Source organism: Pinus tabuliformis, chromosome X (assembly GCF_031772625.1).
Source record: "Pinus tabuliformis cultivar Carrire ecotype Pingquan chromosome X, CPIR1, whole genome shotgun sequence".
Lineage (NCBI taxonomy): Eukaryota > Viridiplantae > Streptophyta > Pinopsida > Pinales > Pinaceae > Pinus > Pinus tabuliformis.
The window spans coordinates 1,307,681,573-1,307,700,759 of NC_142308.1; the positions used below are offsets into that span (position 1 = coordinate 1,307,681,573).

General features: G+C 38.9%; 1 pseudogene; it reads left to right on the plus strand.

The window, feature by feature from the left end:
- Positions 1-1,391: 1,391 nt before the first annotated feature.
- LOC149144876 (G-type lectin S-receptor-like serine/threonine-protein kinase At1g34300 pseudogene) lies at positions 1,392-11,228 on the plus strand (annotated as a pseudogene).
- Positions 11,229-19,187: the final 7,959 nt, after the last annotated feature.

Consider the following 19,187-nt stretch of genomic DNA (forward strand, 5'->3'; position numbering starts at 1 on the left):
AAAACAATATAATAACAATGCATTCCCTTATCCTTACCGCATTCCACATCATCACATTAATATGTATATTGATGTTTATTCAATAATTTGGGTTTGTGATTGATTTTATTTTAGGGATTATATTTATAGAGTATTATTATAACTTGGAAGTTTTCTTATTATAAATTAAGAGTATATTCTAACATTTTGTAAGTTAAATATAATTAATGACTTGTGATTTAGCAAGGTGATGTTTTTTAGGAACATCTTAGTTGACCTTTATCTAATGGGAAAAAGTCAACATGTTAATTGTGAGAATTGAACTTGGGTGTGAAGGAGAACAAATAGTTTGCCTAACCACCTCAACTGTGAAACTTTGACTAAATTAGAAAGAAAGGCATGGCCTGGACTTTGATCCATTTATGTGTGCAAAGGTCATGAGACCATTTATATAATCTCTATAAATGCAACCATATGTTCCAACACTACATTAAGATGTTAACATGGTTTTCAAGGTGAACAACACTCATGAAAAACAAACCTTGCCCAGAAAATAGAATTGGAATTCGCAGATAAAAGAAAATTCTATCCCAAACAAACCAACAACATTGGAAAACTATTTTAAAATCCCAAAATTGAATATCAAAATTATATTGTACAATTTTTGGTTATCAAAATTATAGTGTACCATTTTTGGTTATTTGAAAAATAATGTTTAATAATAAAAAAAAATTAACAGACAATGTATTGTAATAGCTTGAAAGATATTACATGTGAAGGCAAATTTTATAATTTTTGATTCTTTAAATGATAATTTTAATATTATGTATTTTGTATAATTATAGATTATATTTATCTTTGTATAAATGTTTTAATTATTTTTTTGAAATTAAAAAAAATTATAATTTTAAATTTATTAAGATTATACCATTCAAATATCTACAATCTTAATAAAAAAATACATCACACAGTAATTTATAAAAATAAAATAAAAACCCAATAGTAGGTTTTGGTATATACCAATCGTAACCCTGGAAAATTAAAAAGTCGGTCTGATAGCTCTGTATTCAGAGGAATTACAACTAAAGTAACATTGACAAAATTATGGTCATCCAACTCAATATTTAATAAAGGGAAAAGTTCTTGGAAAAGGATGGTTACCAATTACAACGAAATTGCTTGGAAAATGCTTGGTAGAAGAGTCATCACTAATGGTCGATTTTGGAAGTATTTTAGAATCCCATATGTTTGACCTTGATTTTGTGCGTTGGATTTTGGAGTCCTCTAAATCTTTGAGTTCCAGATAAGCTCAACAGAATGCACCAAAGACTTCTACTTTCCACAATTTGAATTCATGGCTACGTTTATGAACGGACTTCGGCTTTTGCTGGTTTTGCTGTCCTCTTCTAACCATGAAATTCCTAGTACCATATTATTTCCTCTGCGTGACATTATATGCCATCATCATCATCCATGTAGTTTCTGTAGTTGTTGACGAAGAGGTGAAGCCAGGATCGATACTCAGCCCTTCGGACCACCAACCATTCTGGCAGTCTCCCAACAACAACTTCAGCTTTGGATTTTACAACAGCGAAAACGAGGGACTCTACGTTTTGGGCATCGCCTTTGCCAATATAAGTGACACCACTCTAGTATGGACTGCAAGCCCCCGTTCCGAAGTTGACGAAGGAGCCCAGCTTCGATTCCAGAGCGATGGAGACCTCGTGTTATTCAATGGGATGGGCCGCCCCGTCTGGAAGAGTGATACTGCGAATAAAAGCGTGGTGTCTGCTCTAATGCGTGATGATGGCAATTTAGTGTTGAAGAACGGGAGCTCCGGAAATGTGTGGGAAAGTTTCCATAACCCCATTGATACTCTCCTTGTTGGCCAGGCTTTTACTGTCGGAAAAACCCTCACTCTGTGTCCTTACTCCTTCTCTTTCGCTTCATCTAGAAATCTCGTTCTCAAATGGCGGAGTAACATCACGTACTGGAACGTTAGCTCCTCCTCGCAGCCTTCCCATGAACTCAGAGTATTGCTCAGTGCTCAGGGGATATTCTCGCTCTCCAATTCCACGGGTAAGTGTTTTTTTTTTTTTAAAGAAAGGATGAAAACCCCCAATTACAGGGTATGTCCTTGACTATTTGAACATAAATATGTCACTTAGGATTTTGACCTTAGCGGCCTCTGCAGTATGGAACACACGCTTTACCTTATAACCAGACCTCTTTTCGCATTCATAATTTATTCCTTGCCCATATGCTTTCCATTGCCCATTAATTCCAAGATAGATGCATGATGTGAATGTGACTATAGCCCAGGAATGAAAAGAGAGAGCGGAACAGCGAAAAACCAAGACGAAGGGTTTCTGCGCGGAATTTTCACCATGGACGGGGCAGAGGACTCCCTCCTACAAAGAAGTCAGCCCTCCAGAATCAGACAGAGGCAAAACGATGGAAGGAGGAAAAATGGGGAAAAGGAAATAGAAACTAACAAGGAGAAGGAGAATGTTGGCACAAAAGACAAAGAGGAAAATGACAAAAAACAGGGAGCAAAAGACAGAAAACAAAAGGGACCATGCAAGCCCAAAGTTGAAGTCGCTCCCAGAGTAATCTTAAAAAACCCTGAGCTGCAGGCCCACAGGGAGCACATGCAGACTTATGCAATCATGTGCAAATTCATGGGACTATGGCCCACCGAAAAGGCTCTACAAACATGGATCAGATACCACTGGAAGCCTAAAGGAAGTATTGATCTTCATCTAGGATCCAAGGGTTTTTTCACTGTGGTGTTTGCAAACATTGAAGACAAAGACAGAGTGTTTGAAGGTGGGCCCTACTTCTATGCAGCAGAAGGGCTCTACATGCGGCCGTGGATGATGAACTTCGTGCCGGAGCGGGAAACCTTTACCTAAGTCCCGGTTTGGGTAAGACTCTATTCGCTACCTCTAGATTATTGGCAAATAGAATCACTAACAGCCATAGGAAATAAATTAGGGAGGTATGTTAAAACTTCTGAAGCCACAAGAAGGGGAAAATATACCTCCTTTGCTAGGATTTGTGTAGAAATGGACCTATCTGGAGCTCTTCTGGACGAGGTCATACTGGAGGTTTATGATGAGGAATGGGTGCAGACGGTTGACTACGAGCATATTCCATTTAGATGTCGAAAATGTCATGAACATGGACACCTTCTGAGAGACTGTCCTCTCAGTAAGGGAGAGAACAAAAGCAAACCTAACACAATGAAAGAAACAGAGGGCTTTCACAAAGTAGCTCACAAAGGTAAAAACGGCAAAAAGGAGCCAAACAACACCAAAGTGGAGACCAAAAAGTGAGGCCAAATCAGTTCCACGTTCTTGAAGAGGAGGAAGATGCAACAGTTTAAAATCAAGTTAGGAAGGATGAAGATGATAAACAAGAAAGCGAAGAAGAACAAGTTCAGAAACAGGGAAAGGAAAAATACAAAGAGATCATGGTGAGTGAACCAAAGATGGATATGGATTAGGAAATGACCCAGGGCGAGATGGAAATGGAAGACAATGAGTTACAAGAGATTCTCGACAGAGAAAACCTAGATCTAGAAGGGTTCTTGAGTAAGGGAACAACTAATGGAGTAGAATCTCTACCACAAGAAGAATGCAATCGAATAAAGCAGCTATTCTTATGGAAAACTCAGACAAAGGGCTTGGGAGAAGATCACAACAGTGAAAGACAGGGTAAGCAGGGAGTGAAAGCAGTAAAATCAACTCCAGTATTAGCTTCAAGAAACCCGGGGAAAGAAAGGGGCAGAAAAAAGCAGAACGAGCTATTAATGGAATGTGGAAAGCTCATGATAGACTCAAGTAAGATGAAAGCCCTAACCAATTACTCCTTTACCAATCTATAATTATGAAGTTTACAACTTGGAACACCAGAGGTCTAGGTAGTAAAAGAAAATAGAGAATGCTGAATAATAGAATGAAACGGGTAGCTCCAGATATAATTTTTGTCCAAGAAACGAAAAGCTCTACCCAAAAGATAAGACAAATCCATAGTAAGTGGCTCAGCAGATATGAGTTTATAGAAGTCAAAGAAGAAAATACAGCAGGGGGTATCCTCATCCTATGGAATCCCCAAAAAATAGGTATTATTGATGCGGAAGCAACAAGGAATTATTTATCAGTTGTCATTCAGCCTGTAGGAGGCAAGGATACTTATCTTGTAACGAATGTTTACGGCCCACAAAGGTTAGATGACAAAATCAAGTTTATTGAGTCCTTAGTGGACCTTTGAAACAGATTTGCAGGGCTATCGTGGGTTATAGGAGGAGATTTCAACATGATTAGATCCCTCTCGGAAAAAAAAGGGGGTACAAGAGCACTAAACAAAGATTCCTCAGCTTTCCAAAGTTTTTCTGAAAACATGAAGCTGGTGGACATTGAGACAAATAATGGTCTTTGCACTTGGAACAATAAAAGAGGAGGGGATTCCCAGGTAGCTTCCAATCTAGACAGATTCATGATATCGAAAGAGCTCATGCTTCTAGACAAGGAAATAACAGTGGATATCCTTCCTTTTGGAGGCTCACATCACTGGCCGATACAAATGAAGATCAAGGGCATTGGTACCCCAAGAAACAAACCATTTAGGTTTGAAAATATTTGGCTTTCACACCCAGATTTCATCAGCAACATTGAAAAATGGTGGGCTGAAGACCTACAGATTCAGGGATCATCCATGTACCTGTTACACAAGAGATTAAAACACATCAAGCAGAAATTAAAGGAATGGAACCAGAAAGAATTTGGCAATATTTTCACAAGTAAAAAAATTGTAGAAACCAAAATCCTAGAGCTCAACCAAGCTCTGATCAAGAATGGCTTTGATAAAGACAAAAATGATCAAGCAGAGAAATATCATCAAGAATGGGAAATGCTGTGTAATCAAGAAGAAATTTTTTGGAAAAAAAAATCTAGGGTTCTATGGCTAAAAGAAGGAGATCAAAATACTAGATTTTTCCACAGATCTACCATTGCGAACAGAAATCACAATAGAATCTCTTCGATCAAGAACGAAAATGGCCAAATTCTTCAATCCCATGAGGAGATAGATGCAGTGTTAGTAAAGCATTTTCAGGACATTGCCAAGGAAAACTTTTCAGGAATGGAACCTTTCATTAAGAAATTAATTGAACATATACCTAAACTGGTATCCAAAGAGGATAATTGTAATCTCAAGAGACCTATAACTGAAAAGGAGATCAGTGAGGTTCTCAAGGAAATGCAAAATGGAAAGGCACCAGGTCCGGATGGATTTAATGTGGATTTCTTCAAAGCTTGCTGGAATATTGTTAAAATGGATATTGTTGAGATTGTCAAAGACTCCAAGCGGAAAAAGGCCATTTTGAAAACTCTCAATACCTCCTTCATTGCTCTTATTCCAAAACAGGATAATGCTCAAACACCTGAGAGTTACAGGCCCATTGCCTTATGCAATGTGGTCTACAAGATAATTTCCATGGTTGTGGCTAACAGACTCAAACCCCTGCTACCCACGCTTATCTCCGGGGAACAAACAGGGTATGTAGAAGGAATACAAATTCTAGACAACATAATTCAAGCTCACGAGGTGGTTCACTCGTTAAATTGCAACAAGAGAGTGGGAATGATCATGCAACTGGACATAGCGAAAGCATACGACAAAGTAAATTGGATTTACATCAAAAAAGTGCTCATAGCGTTTGGTTTTGATCATAATTGGGTCAGATGGGTCATGGCCCTTGTGACTTCTTCCAGCTTTTCAATTTTAGTGAATGGCTCTCCTTCTGAACTTTTTCTCCCTTCTAGGGGTCTTAGACAGGGAGATCCGCTTTTCTCTTTTCTCTTCATCCTCATGATGGAAGGGTTGGGGCAGTCCATCAAGCATGCAAGAGTAATGTGAAAAATTCAGGGACTCCAACTTTCAGAGAATGGGCAAGTTCTGACTCATCAATAGTTTGTAGATGATACCATGCTACAGGGAATTCCCACAGTTAAAGAAGCACTTGCTTACAAACAAATTTTGAATGACTTTGCGAAGGCCACAGGTATGGAAGTAAACCTTTCCAAATCAAAAGTCTTTTTCTTTAACACTGATATAGCCATACAAAGAAATGTCTCCAGAATTTTAGGTTTTCAAAGAGAATCCCTTCCCTCTAAGTATTTGGGAGTTCCCCTCATAGCTAAACCCCATCACAAGAGTATATGGGATCCTCTAGTAACTAAAATGCAAGACAAGGTCAGGAAATGGACAAACAGATCTTTAAATTTAGCTGGTAGACTGGTTCTTACTAAAGCAATTCTCCAAGTGATCCCAATCTTTATGCTATCAGCCCTCCCAGCTCCAATAGGAGTCTTACAACAATTTTGGAATATTCAACGAGATTTTCTCTGGGGCAAAGAGGAAACAAGGAAAAAATGGGCCTTAGTCTCGTGGGAAAAGATCTGCAAACCCAAGAACCAAGGAGGCCTGGGTTTGGACAATCCCAAGACTCTCAACAAGGCTCTTGGAGCCAAACTCTGGTGGAGGTGGGTTAAGGATCCTAAAGCTCAATGGGAAAGCATCTCGAAGGAAAAATATGCCAATGACTGGCCGGTTTCTGAAATCATTCGTATGACAGGAACTATAAAAGGCTCCCCCATATGGAACAAGACCTGGGAGAATAGAGAAGTGGTTCAAAAAAACAGTTTCTGGGAAATCAGAGAGGGAGATCTGGCACTTTTCTGGGAGGACAAATGGCAACAAGAACCGAATCTACTGAAGGAAGAATTTCTAAGCCTCAAGCAGGACACTGACAATCAAGGTTTAGTGAAAGTGAACGACTTTTGGGAGAATCCACATAATGTTGGTAAATGGAGAATTTGGAAAAAAATTGAGGGCAGAGAGGATAGGACCCTCAACAGTCAAGTAGAGTCCCTTAAAAGAATGCTGGATCAGAGAATAATTTTAGTAATGGAAGGGCAGGACCAACTGAGATGGGGTAACAACAAAGAGGGCAACTTTAATATTAAGGAAGCTAAAGGTTTTGTCCTTGATCAGTAACCCCAAGCTCCAAATAAAACTTGGCAGAAGCTCTGGAGACACAAAGGTTGGATGAAAATCAAACTCTTCATGTGGTTAGTTCACCACAGGAAAATATTAACCTGAGACAACCTTAAAAAGAGGGGCATGCTGGGACCCTCTAGATGTCATCTCTATGAGGCCCATGAGGAGAATATTGAGCATCTTCTCAACAGCTGTATTTACACCGACAGGATTTGGGATTTTTTTATCAATATTTTCAAACAGTCTGACAGAGACAAAGAAAGTATTGCTAACACTCTCAACAATTGGAGGAATATTTTTTCTACTAATGAAATTCTTAATTCAGCCTAGGATCTGTTGCCGAGTTTCATTATATGGAATGTTGGAAAGAAAGGAACAAAAGAATATTCAAAGAGGTAAAGGCTGCCCCTCTTAGCCTAGTGAAGCTGATAGCAAAACAACTTAAAGAGACAGTGGTCACCACAGTCAGGAATCTCCCCAAAAATCCTCCCTCAGTAGAAGAGTTAAGAATCCTCCAAATGTTAGACATGCAGGGGCTTATTCCTCAAGATCTAGACAGGGAAGAAAGCATGAAAGATAAGGGGGAGGAATACTGGCATCCTCCCCCTAAAGGTTTTCTAAAGCACAACATTGATGGAGCTTCCAAAGGCAACCTGGGGTGGCTGGCTTTGGGGGAGTTCTAAGGGATGATACAGGCAGCATAATCTCCCTCTTCCATGGACACTTAGGAAAATCCACTAACAATATGGCTGAACTAATGGCCTTGGAACAATGCTTAGAATTTTTTATTCAGAACAACTGTCAAAATGTCATAATAGAAGCGGATTTAGAGTTGGTCATAAACGCTGCCAAGAGAATCAGTAATGGTACAGGGCCGGAAAAGGTCACTAAACACTGGAGGTTAACTCAGGTTCTACATTGGATCCAAGAACATCTACGAGAACTTCGCACTCTCAGATTTATTCATGTGAGGAGAAAGGCCAACAAATTGGCGGACATTCTTGCCAATCAAGGTGTCAGCTGCAAGGACAGCGCAATTTTAAGGAAGTGGAGCACTATGGAGCAGAGCAATCTGCAAAAACTCTGTCATAACCAGGCGGAGGAGGACAAAGAAGAGTTTAGAAGCAAAAGAACAGAATCAAACCAGTAATGGACCGCGGACCGAGGGCTTCAGTAGGTTGGATAGAAAAGTTCACGATGAGGTGTATGACAAGGTATGAGGCAAAGTCGACCACGATCAGGATTATGCTCCGCGACCGGCGTCAGAGTTTCCTGACCGTTGATTTTTTCCGCATCACCCACTTTTTCCATTGGCTGCAGTTATTACTGCCTTGGGAGTGGGTTCATTGTGTCGCACCGCTTTTAAGTCAAAAGTGGTTTTATAAGTTTGGCAGTGATGCCACTGAGAGCGTGACACATGGAGATGGGCCCGTTCCTAATACCACTTTCCCCACTCCCTAAAAGCCGTTCACTTTGAACATGCGATATGGGGCTCAGCCGTCCGATGGAGCGAGGAAAATCAACGCTCAGGATCGAACATGTTGTTTGGTGGGGCCCTCGTCGCCCGCTATTTTCCGGCTTTCTTGGTGGGTGCGTTTTGACCCTTGACCGTTGGATCCTTTTTAGTTAAGCAATGGTGGAGATGGGTTGAGCAGGTTGGAGGCGAGACCACTTGAGAGGCGTGCTTCTTGCATTTGCGAGATAGTTCAGAGCCATTGGATAGGGCTCGACAGTTCTTCACTGTGGTTTCTGGTGAGAGATTCTTTTCTCGGCGAGTTTTGAGCGGGCCCCTCCTTGTGGTATGGTTTCTTTGGAGTACGGTTCTCTGCAGGTCTGGTGGGGCCTTTTTTCCTTGGCTCAGGTCCGTTTACTTCTTAGATTCTTTTTGGATTTATTCCTGATCAGCTTGGATGTTTCGAAAGGTAAGGTTTTTGGGCCGAGTCTTTTGCCTTGGCCAGTTCTCGGTTCCTTTGGGAGGCAGTGCTCCTCCGCCACTTTTCTAAGTGGTGTTTTGTAAATTGTGTATTTTATTAATGGTAAAGAAGGTCCTACTCTTGCTTCAGCAAAAAAGAATGTGATTATACTCTTGCTTCAGCAAAAAAGAATGTGATTATAGCCCCGGGTGAAACTGGTACTTAATTTTTCATATGTTATTACATTTACAACTAACCCTCCCACCTGCCTCCAATTTTTATTTTTATTTATTTATTATTTATTATTTATTATTTTTTATTTTTTCCAGGTTTCCGGCTTTGGGTTGTTCGTAGCAGTGATTACACAGACATTTCCCTGACATGGAGAATAATCAGGTTGGATTCAGATGGGAATTTACGGTCATATGGGTGGCATGAGGCCACGCAGTCATGGCAGGTTGGATGGAGTGTTGTGCAAGACCAATGGAGAGTGTATGGATGGTGTGGGAATTTTGGAGTTTGTGTTTACAATGGAACTACGCCATATTGCATATACCCATCTCTAGATTTTACGGCAGTGGATCCTACGGACTCAAGGAAAGGGTGCAGAAGGAAGGAGGCAATTACTTCATGTCCTACAAACCAGAGCATGGTGAGAGTGATCCATACAGAATTTTTGTCTTATCCTCCAGAGTCTAGTTCGGATAAATTTTATTTGGGTAGACCTGACTGTAGTCAAAATTGCCTTAACAATCCCACTTGCTCCGTATCAACAATTTTAAGAGATGGTTCCGGTGGCTGCCGACTTAAGACCTCTAATTTTACTAGTGCTTATCATTCACCGGCTATTCGAAGTGCTTCTCATGTAAAATTTTGTGGACCAAGTCGACCTCTACCTTTGTCATCTCCTTCAACAGTAAACGAGACTTATCTGCCTCTGCCTCTGACATCTCCTTCAACTAAAAAGATGACTTCTGCAAAACCATTTATAGTTAAAATAATTCTAGCAGTTACAGGTTCTGTAATTCTCTTGATTGCTTTTGAAACAGGCCTTTGGTGGGCTTGTTGGAGAAATAATCCTAGGTTTAGGAGTTCATCTACCCAATACACTCTTCTGGAATATGCCTCTGGAGCTCCAATTCAGTTCTCTTATAAGGAGCTCCAGAAAGCAACAAAGAATTTCAAAGATCGGGTGGGTTCTGGTGGGTTTGGAACAGCCTACAAGAGGACATTACCAAACAAGACTATAGTTGCAGTGAAGAAACTCGAAGCATTTGAGCAAGGCGAGAAAGAATTTCTCATGGAGGTTGCCACCATTGGAAGCACACACCACATTAACTTGGCTAAGCTAATTGGCTTTTGTTCAAAAAGAAGCCATAGATTTTCGATTTACGAGTTCATGAAAAATACTTCTCTAGATAATTTTCTCTTCGCTTCAGCTGATGAGTTGTCTAGGAAGCTCGATTTGGACACCCACTTCAGGATAGCCCTTGGAACTGCAAGAGGAATTACCTATCTGCATGAAGAGTGTAGAGATTGTATCACCCATTGTGATATTAAACCTGAGAACATACTGTTAGATGAAAATTTCCAGGCCAAGGTCTCTAATTTTGGGATTTCCAAGCTTATAAATGATAGAGAACATTGATATCGTGCTTTCAGTAGTATTATGGGGGGCAGAGGATATTTGGCTCCAGAGTGGCCTTCCAATTTACCAATCACTTCCAAATAAGATGTTTTCAGTTATGGAATGGTTTTGCTGGAGCTCATTGGCGGAAGAAGAAACTTCGACATCACTGCAACTTCAGGAGGAAGGAAGTTCTCGACATGGGCATTTTAGTAATTTGAAAGGGAAATCTTTCAAGCATTGTGGATGAGAAGCTTGGTGAGTGTTTGAATATGGATCAAGTGCATAGGGCCATTCAAGTTAGTTTTTGGTGTATTCAATAGCAGTCTTCCAGACGTCCTTTAATGGGAAAGGTTGTTCAAATGCTTCAGGGAGTTTTACCTATTGAAAGACCACCAGCCCCTAAATCTTTTGAAGTACATAAAAGCAGTGTCAGTGCTAACACCAGTCATAGCATAATCCCAGTGCTTGCAACTTCTACTCTTCCAGTGACTTCTCCCACTCCCAGTCATTTCTTTGAGAGAACTGATAGCAGAATCTCAGTGGTTGTAGTTGCAAATTCAACTATTCCAGTGGCTTCTTCCTCTTCTGGGCGTGTCCTTGAGCTTTCAGATTGTCAGAAGAATATGCAAGAGAATATGTAGGAGATATTCTCTTTGACTTGTACAAGCAAGGACTTGTGTTTCGAGTGCTGAGCCTCACCATCTCAAAGTTAGAATTATGCAGAAGAAACAAATGACTCTGGCAGTTTGCAGTTCCCATTTGATATCTCAACAGATTCTTGTTTGAAGGTTATCTGTTAGGTACTTCTACTTTCTCAGCAGCAAATATTAGGGCGAGAATCTCAAAAGGATAATCTAGGATATCAGGGCTTGCTTTGAGGGTACAGTGAGAGGTTACAGCTTGGTAATCAAAAGACGATCCTGATCTGTCTCCAGCAATCTTCTCATGTTGCTCTTCTTGTCATTAAGATGATGCCACTCAGGGATTTTTTTCTTTGCACATGTGACTGTTGTTCCTGCTTTTTCTTTTTGCCATTTATCAAAATTTATTTGCTTCTACTCTTGATATAGATGGTGAATCCCACCCCCCCCAATGTTGGACAAACCAAAATCTATACACACTTAAACTCCTAAAAAGAAACAACCAACCTAATGATTAGTGATAAAAATATACACAAATAAATTTATATATAATATTGTTTTATTAAATATAATATAATATAATATATATAATAATGTTGAGTAAATGATAGTTATTGTAATTTGATAGTATAATAATGTATAACTATATAAATTAAATGGCTAGTAAATGTTGAAAGGTATCAATCCATAATAAATATTAAAGTAATTACTTAATCATTTATCTCAAATTATTAAAACAAAACATAAAATTAACTAAATTATAACTTTATATCATAAAATTAACTAGCATTTGCATCAAATGTTGCAAAGGAAACACCGTAAGGCATAGTGTGTGGAAGAATATTGAAATGTGAATGGGCTTTTTTGAAAGCAAGGGTCGATGATAATGAGTTTGAATTGAGGAAGCCATGCCGAAAACCCTATTCGGGGGTTAAAGTGGCTATGAAATAGAATAAAAGTAGTCATAAATATCCATTGAACTTGTTTAGATACCTTAAAGATTGCCTAGTTGAAGGTGAAGTTAAACAAATGAATTCACGTGAACAACAACTAGGTATCCATATCGATATACAAGGCCACCAGACATGCTTTGAAACACGGGGATAAAGAATGGGACCAGGTAAAACTTTCTATTTCCCTTTTCCTTTTAGTTTCATTGTTTAATATAGCCTCTCCTCTGGATATGTAGAGAAGTCTTATTCACTGAAATGCTATAAACCACCTTAACTCAGGGTTTCGGAATGCCAGACATGCTCTGAAACACGGGGATAAAGAATGGGACCAGGTAAAACTTTCTATTTCCCTTTTCCTTTTAGTTTCATTGTTTAATATAGCCTCTCCTCTGGATATGTAGAGAAGTCTTATTCACTGCAATGCTATAAACCACCTTAACTCAGGGTTTCGGAATGCCAGGGTCTTGGGCATTATGGGCTGCAACAGAGTTGTTTACAACGGTGGTCCCCTAATCCATAGTTTTTGTTGAATGTTGTTGAACAGATATACTTGGCAGATTATAATCATGACAAGGCAGAGCAGTCTGTTCTGTGGACCTTAAGTGCAGATGTTGGAAATAGGTATCAATGTCTGAGCCCTGTGAACAACATTAATTTGAATATGGATGTGAAAGCTGCAGATAGCCATGTTGGAGGAATACGTGATGGAAATGAACTCATCCTCTTAGAGTGGAAGAAACAGAGCAACCGGAAATGGAAGCTCCAGCCCATCTATTGTAAGCAATCTAACAATAACAAGTTGTCTTTCAAGCTCTTTATTGAAAGTAGCATCATTTCTGTAAGTTTATCAATAGAAAGGACGGAGGGTTCATGCTACTTGAAAGTTTATCATTTCTGACATTTTCTGTAAGTTTTTCTGGCATCATTTTCCACATTCTTTTGTTTGCAGGTTTGGGTGTTCATCATAAGTTTGCTTGGCCTTGCACCTCTTGCTGAACGTATAGGCTTTGTCACCGAGTAAGTGAAAAATTGCATGGTATATGTACATAGGTTATGTGTAATCTATACCTTGTACTGCAATTGTTTATACACTTGGAATGGTCACTGCAGTGCAGTGACTTCATAAAATATTATGTTTGTTGGTTCTACAATCTGATGTTTTGTTGTAAATTGTTGCAGACAAATTGCATTCTACACTGGACCAACAAGTGAGATTCTTATATGTATATGGACTATGTACTCATATTTGTGGATACAAGATATGAGCTAATTGATATATATGAGAAAGTGTTTGACATTTCAAAGTAACTGATGCAAATATATTGTTAATTAATTCTCCTATAGTTGGCGGGCTGCTCAACGCCACATGTGGAAATGCAACAGAGATGCTCATTGCAGTGTTCACACTTTACCATGGCAAGACCAATGTGGTCAAGTATTCTCTACTAGGCTCTGTGCTTTCCAACTTACTTTTTGTGCTTGGCACATCTCTCTTTTGTGGAGGAATTGCCAACATGAAAAAAGAACAACGGTTTGACAAGGCATGTGATATATTTTTAGTTATTCTTTAACAACCTAGGCCACCAAAACAAGTCCAACCTGCTCATGATATTCATTCATTAGGGCCTAACCATGGGTGTTGTATTGCTATATGACGTAGGTTATTTCTGGAATCGACTCCAGTCTTCTCATGATGGCTTCACTGTGTCTCATGCACCCTTGGCCCTTCAACAATCTATGGCATATAGTGAAGCAGCTGTATCAACATTACAACTGTCTAGAGTCAGCAGCATCATCATGCTGATAGCTTATGCTGCATATTTGTTCTTCCAATTAAGGACACAAACAATTGTTTGAAGAAGGCCCAGAAACAAAGGAGCTTTTTCTCTGAATCCTCAGCAGCAAGAATTCTTTGTCTTGGGTGGTTCCACTCCATCCCCATCTCCATATACATCCATAATATTAACTCTGTTGAGAGACAATTGAGACTTTTAGGAATCTAAATTCAGCATTTTCTTGCTCACATTAGTGTAAATCTCCTTGACCACAATTTGGAATGCAGGCAATACATTTGTATTATCCAGATCCAATTCATAGTCAAATGAATCCATGCATGATTGACTACAAGAAATGGCTTATCTAATCATGATTCAGTGTTTGAAGGCTGCCAATTTGACTCAGAGGAAGAGGTAAGTGACGCTCCAATGGTAATTGGGGATCTCCTTCTAGATTTGCATGACACTGGCTTGGAGCTTGCAGCTTTGGATGAATCTATGTCAAATGGCAAAATTTTGTATCGTCTCAGATCGAAACTAGAATGTGTCTTGGAAAGGAGAGGCAAAAATGGTGATTTTTGGCACTCTAAATTTCTCGATTTCTTAGTGGCATTGTCTGATAGACGGTGCGATCGTGTTGAAAAGTGGCTTCACTGCAACACTGCAGAATTTTCTGGGAATGCTGATGTACAAAAGTTGCAACTGGAGGCAATTTTATCACTTGCAGAACTGAAACAGGGACTCTCTGTATGTGTTTGTAAATGTTTTGTATGTTTTTGGCGGTGTGTTCTAGAGAAGGGCCATTCCCCTGATCACTCTTGTATGGGTAACCATTGTTGCGATGAAAAGTGCACATATTGCTCTCTTGAATCACACCAAGGAAATGAATTGGAGGAATGCCGAAACTTGGCAGGTCATGATGGGAGTCATGATTGCAAAAAGAAAAATCATACATGTATGAAGCTCTGTTCTTTATTTGATAAATCATCTAATTGTAACAAATTTTGTTGCTTGAAGGTTGGCCATGAAGGTTACAAATTGCTACAAATTGGCAAATGCCTACAAATTGTTCATTCTAATAAAATGAAAAGTTATTTGCAGGTGGGATGTTGTCTTTTAACAAGTAGACTTCCAAGGATTGCCAAACTAAAGTCCCCATATGGATTATTAAGCAATGATGCATTTGAGATTAGGACAAATTCTATATTAATGTTGAGTAAATGATAGTTATTGTAATTTGATAGTATAATAATGTATAATTATATAAATTAAATGGCTAGTAAATGTTGTATCAATCCATAATAAATATTAAAGTAATTACTTAATCATTTATCTCAAATTATTAAAACAAAACATAAAATTAACTAAATTATAACTTTATATCATAAAATTAACTAAATTATAGCTTTATTTAAAATAATTATTATTATTATTAATGATAAAAAGAATTAATATATAAGTTAAATATATATACATTTTCCCCGGATGCGGATGACACAATTGAATTAAATGTTATTCATGACAGATCGTAAGACCAGGTGCTGCAAGCTGCAGGGCAGCGTGGCTTCCCAGGATCTCACCTCGCGCAAGAGGGATAGTCTTAATAAGGGTGGATATGGTAGGATTTCAGCATTAATGGTGTGCACTGTTCGAAGCAAAACTGTGGTAGTTATAAGCATGGAAATCCTGTTTATTCCCTTCACACTTCGCGTTCAGTCCTATTGCTTCGGCCCTTGGTTTGATGCGCTTTTTGGTGGGAAGCAGGACTCTGCTAATAGAGGCAAGCTCCAGGCCGGTTCTCTATCATTCTGGAGGTGGTATTACTATGCTAAGGGTCCCCACGGCAGGATTAGCGCTGCATTAAGGGGTAAGCTCTCCAAAGCTCTAGAATTTAGAATTGGGCGATTTTCTTCTCCTTCTCAGGCATACTCTGTGCGCTTGTATCGGTCTCTGTTTCAATCCTTTTGTCCTCCTGTCATTGTTTCTAGTTACTTTGTGCCTTCCCCTTCGCTCCTCATTATGGTTCGCCAGAGTGGGAGGAATCGTTCCGGGGGGCGACGTGGTAGCAGAAAATGTTCGATGGCCAGCCATTCTGTGGACCCTGAACAGTCTCCTATCAATCTTCCCTCCTCTCAAGTGAATGTGCCTCCTCCGAGCCCTGTTCGCAAGCCAACTCCGAATAGTGCTTTCCAAACCATTCATTTCAAATTCCAAAGCAATCTTAATAGGCCTCTGATCACTGCTCATATCACTCTAATCCTCTCGGAAGAAGAAAATCAGCTCTATCCTTTGTCATGCATGGCTCTTGAACCTTCTCAAAGCAGTGAGCAATTAATGGATGGGGGAAGCTAGGAGAAACGTATGAGTGATAAGCTTGGCTAGGATGAAGTTCCGAGAGTCATTCCACGTCTTGAAGACAATTTCCCAGTGGCCAGGGAAGGGATTCTTGGAGCCACTAATCATCCCTTGGCGAACCCAATGGGTGAGAAGGATGGCAGTGAAGATTTGTGGATTGGCAACGCGTGTTCGGTAGCGGAGAAGACTCCTGGTGAGGAGGTGGAAGGTTAAGGCCACCTGGGTCTGTTTTTTCTCTCTTTTTGGTTTTGCTATTGCTTAGATGACTACTTCCAGGCCACTCTGTTTACAGTCATGGTTCAGCATCTTCAACCTGATGATTTTGTTTCCCTCCAGGGTAGTGGCAGTTTAATTACCATCTGGTTTGCCAAGTACATTGGCTTTCTTGCTTTCATGTTTCTTCCTATGTTCTACTGGTCTATCTCTGGGTCCTATATCTGTCTTCTAGCTTTTTGTAACTGGTCTCCCCAGGTTCCTTCTATACTGGGGCAGTTTTGCTGTGTTGAGTGCTCTCGGGCACTGTTATCTAAGGCCTCAATTCCTTGTAAAATTATTCTACTTTTCAATTAATAGATTTGTCTTTGTAGAGAATATATATATATATATATATATATATATATATATATACACACACACATTTTACAAAAACATGTAATAGGATTCTTAATAACTATGAGATTCACTCCCACTTTTTCATGGAGAATTTTAATTTGTAGATAGGTTTTTTACAATATAATGGACCAATATCATGATTTATTGATACTACATGTCCAAAAATCTATGACGGATTTCATATGACACTTGTTCATATGATTTTTTTTAATTAATGAATTTAACTAAGAGCAAAAAAGGGCATAACTACTTTGAAAATAGCTAGCACAAACAAAGTAATAAGTACATGGTTGATATACTCGGATAGGGGTGATAACATGGAGATCGGTTACACTTTTTGGCAAGAGAGGATGTGTTTAGGTGGAAAAAAAGATAGCTCTCTTAGGGTCCTATAATAATAGGATTCATAATTTTGAATTGACTATGGTCAGTATTATAATATTGTACATACATTTTCTTTCTGCAAATGTATTCCCAAATTAAAAAATGTAAAAGGGGTATGTCCTAAAAGAACAATCAAAGGACAAAAATAAACAAAAATCGAAAAAGTGAAAAATATAAACCCCAAAAAAGAGATAAAAATAGATCATGAAAGTGTGCAAATTCAAATGCCACTACTACTTTACTTTTTCTGCAAATGATGAATATGTGTAGCTTGTTTAAAATACCATAATCCATGATAAGTCAAACAACTTAATCTTGACTTTTCATGCTTTAAATTTAATGTTGATAGATAGAGAATAAAGATCTAGCCAAATAGTTTAATCTTGGCAGATCAACAGTTAAAATAGAGAATGATAGGAAGCTCAAAAATTTAACCTAAGCTCTTGGATGCTCTTGGATGAAATAAGGTTTGAATTAGTTAGTTTCCTATTTCAAAGAAAAATGAATAAGGGTTTGCAAGCTCAAATTCACCCATGTAAATAAGGAATAAGGAATAGACATCAAGTATTGGATTCTACCTTATTGAAACCCTTATCATTCATAAAAACACACTTTTCCCTTTACATCACTCATTTTACCCTACAAAATCCCCTTTTCCTAAGTTTCAAACACATTTTACCTAGGAAAAGTAAAACCCCTTTAACTAATTCCCCTCTCATTCAAAATACTTAAAAACCCACAAAAAATGCTTTTATCCTAAGTATAAGTGTTAAATGTTGATATTGGGCCACCACAATGAAGAAATTCAAGCCAAACATCATATTTTACATTATGTTTACTATATTTTAGATTCTACGCATTCATTTCATATTAATGTACTAACCTAATGTATTAGCTCCCCGATATACTTTTTTCCCGTATTAAATAACTCCTTCATATATAATATCCAAACCCCGATTTAAATATAAACTATAGTTCCATCCCCCGCATTGTTTAAATTAACTCCCCGCTTCATATTTCCCCAACATAAACCTATTAACCCACTAACCCTTGGTGCCGTTAAATAAAACCCTGCAAATCTTCACCCTAATTTCCCTCCATGCAGCTTCACCGTGTGATAGCTGTTAGATCTCTCACCGCAAGATCTAACGACATGAATCCATATTGCGCTCACTCCCTCTTCGACCTTTATCAGCTGGAGAACACGCGAGATTCGCGATTTTGCTGGCGCCCGATTTTGCTACGTATCAGCCTCCGGCGTAGATCGCATTCCCTCGGGGAAATACCGCCCGCCTGCCAAAAGCAATGTGATGGCCTCCAAAACCGCCTCCCCGCCCAACACTAAAATCGTCCATTGCTCATAAAATATTTTCCCTGCCAGAATATAATCGGTGCCTTTTAAAAGGCCAAGAAGCCCCCTTTCATCCTTTTTCACTCGTTTTTTTTGTAAGACCTCAACAATACGTTTGCAACACCCTAAGCCTCTGCAACCAAAATTCATTGTCGTCTATCACCCGAAGAAGCTTTGGACACCCAATTTGAGCATCCAGTTCACGTCTGCAGCCACCATATCCTCTGCAATCACCATTCAAAACAATTTGCAAGCCAATTCACCAATTTCTAGGTATTTTGAGAAAAAACCATAATGGCCCTCTCATTTGAAAATGTACAGTAAAAGTCAAAAAAAGAACAGTAAAAGGAAAAGATAAATCATGCAGATAAAAGAGTATTAGTTAAATTCTATCAAATTGAAAAATCAAATTGAATAAAAGTAGCCAGTGGGAAGACAAACAACATGGAAGACCGTTACAAAGCATACAAATAAAATAAATTCATGTCAAAGTGAAGATAGATTAAAAAACAGAGCAATCAAGGTAAAC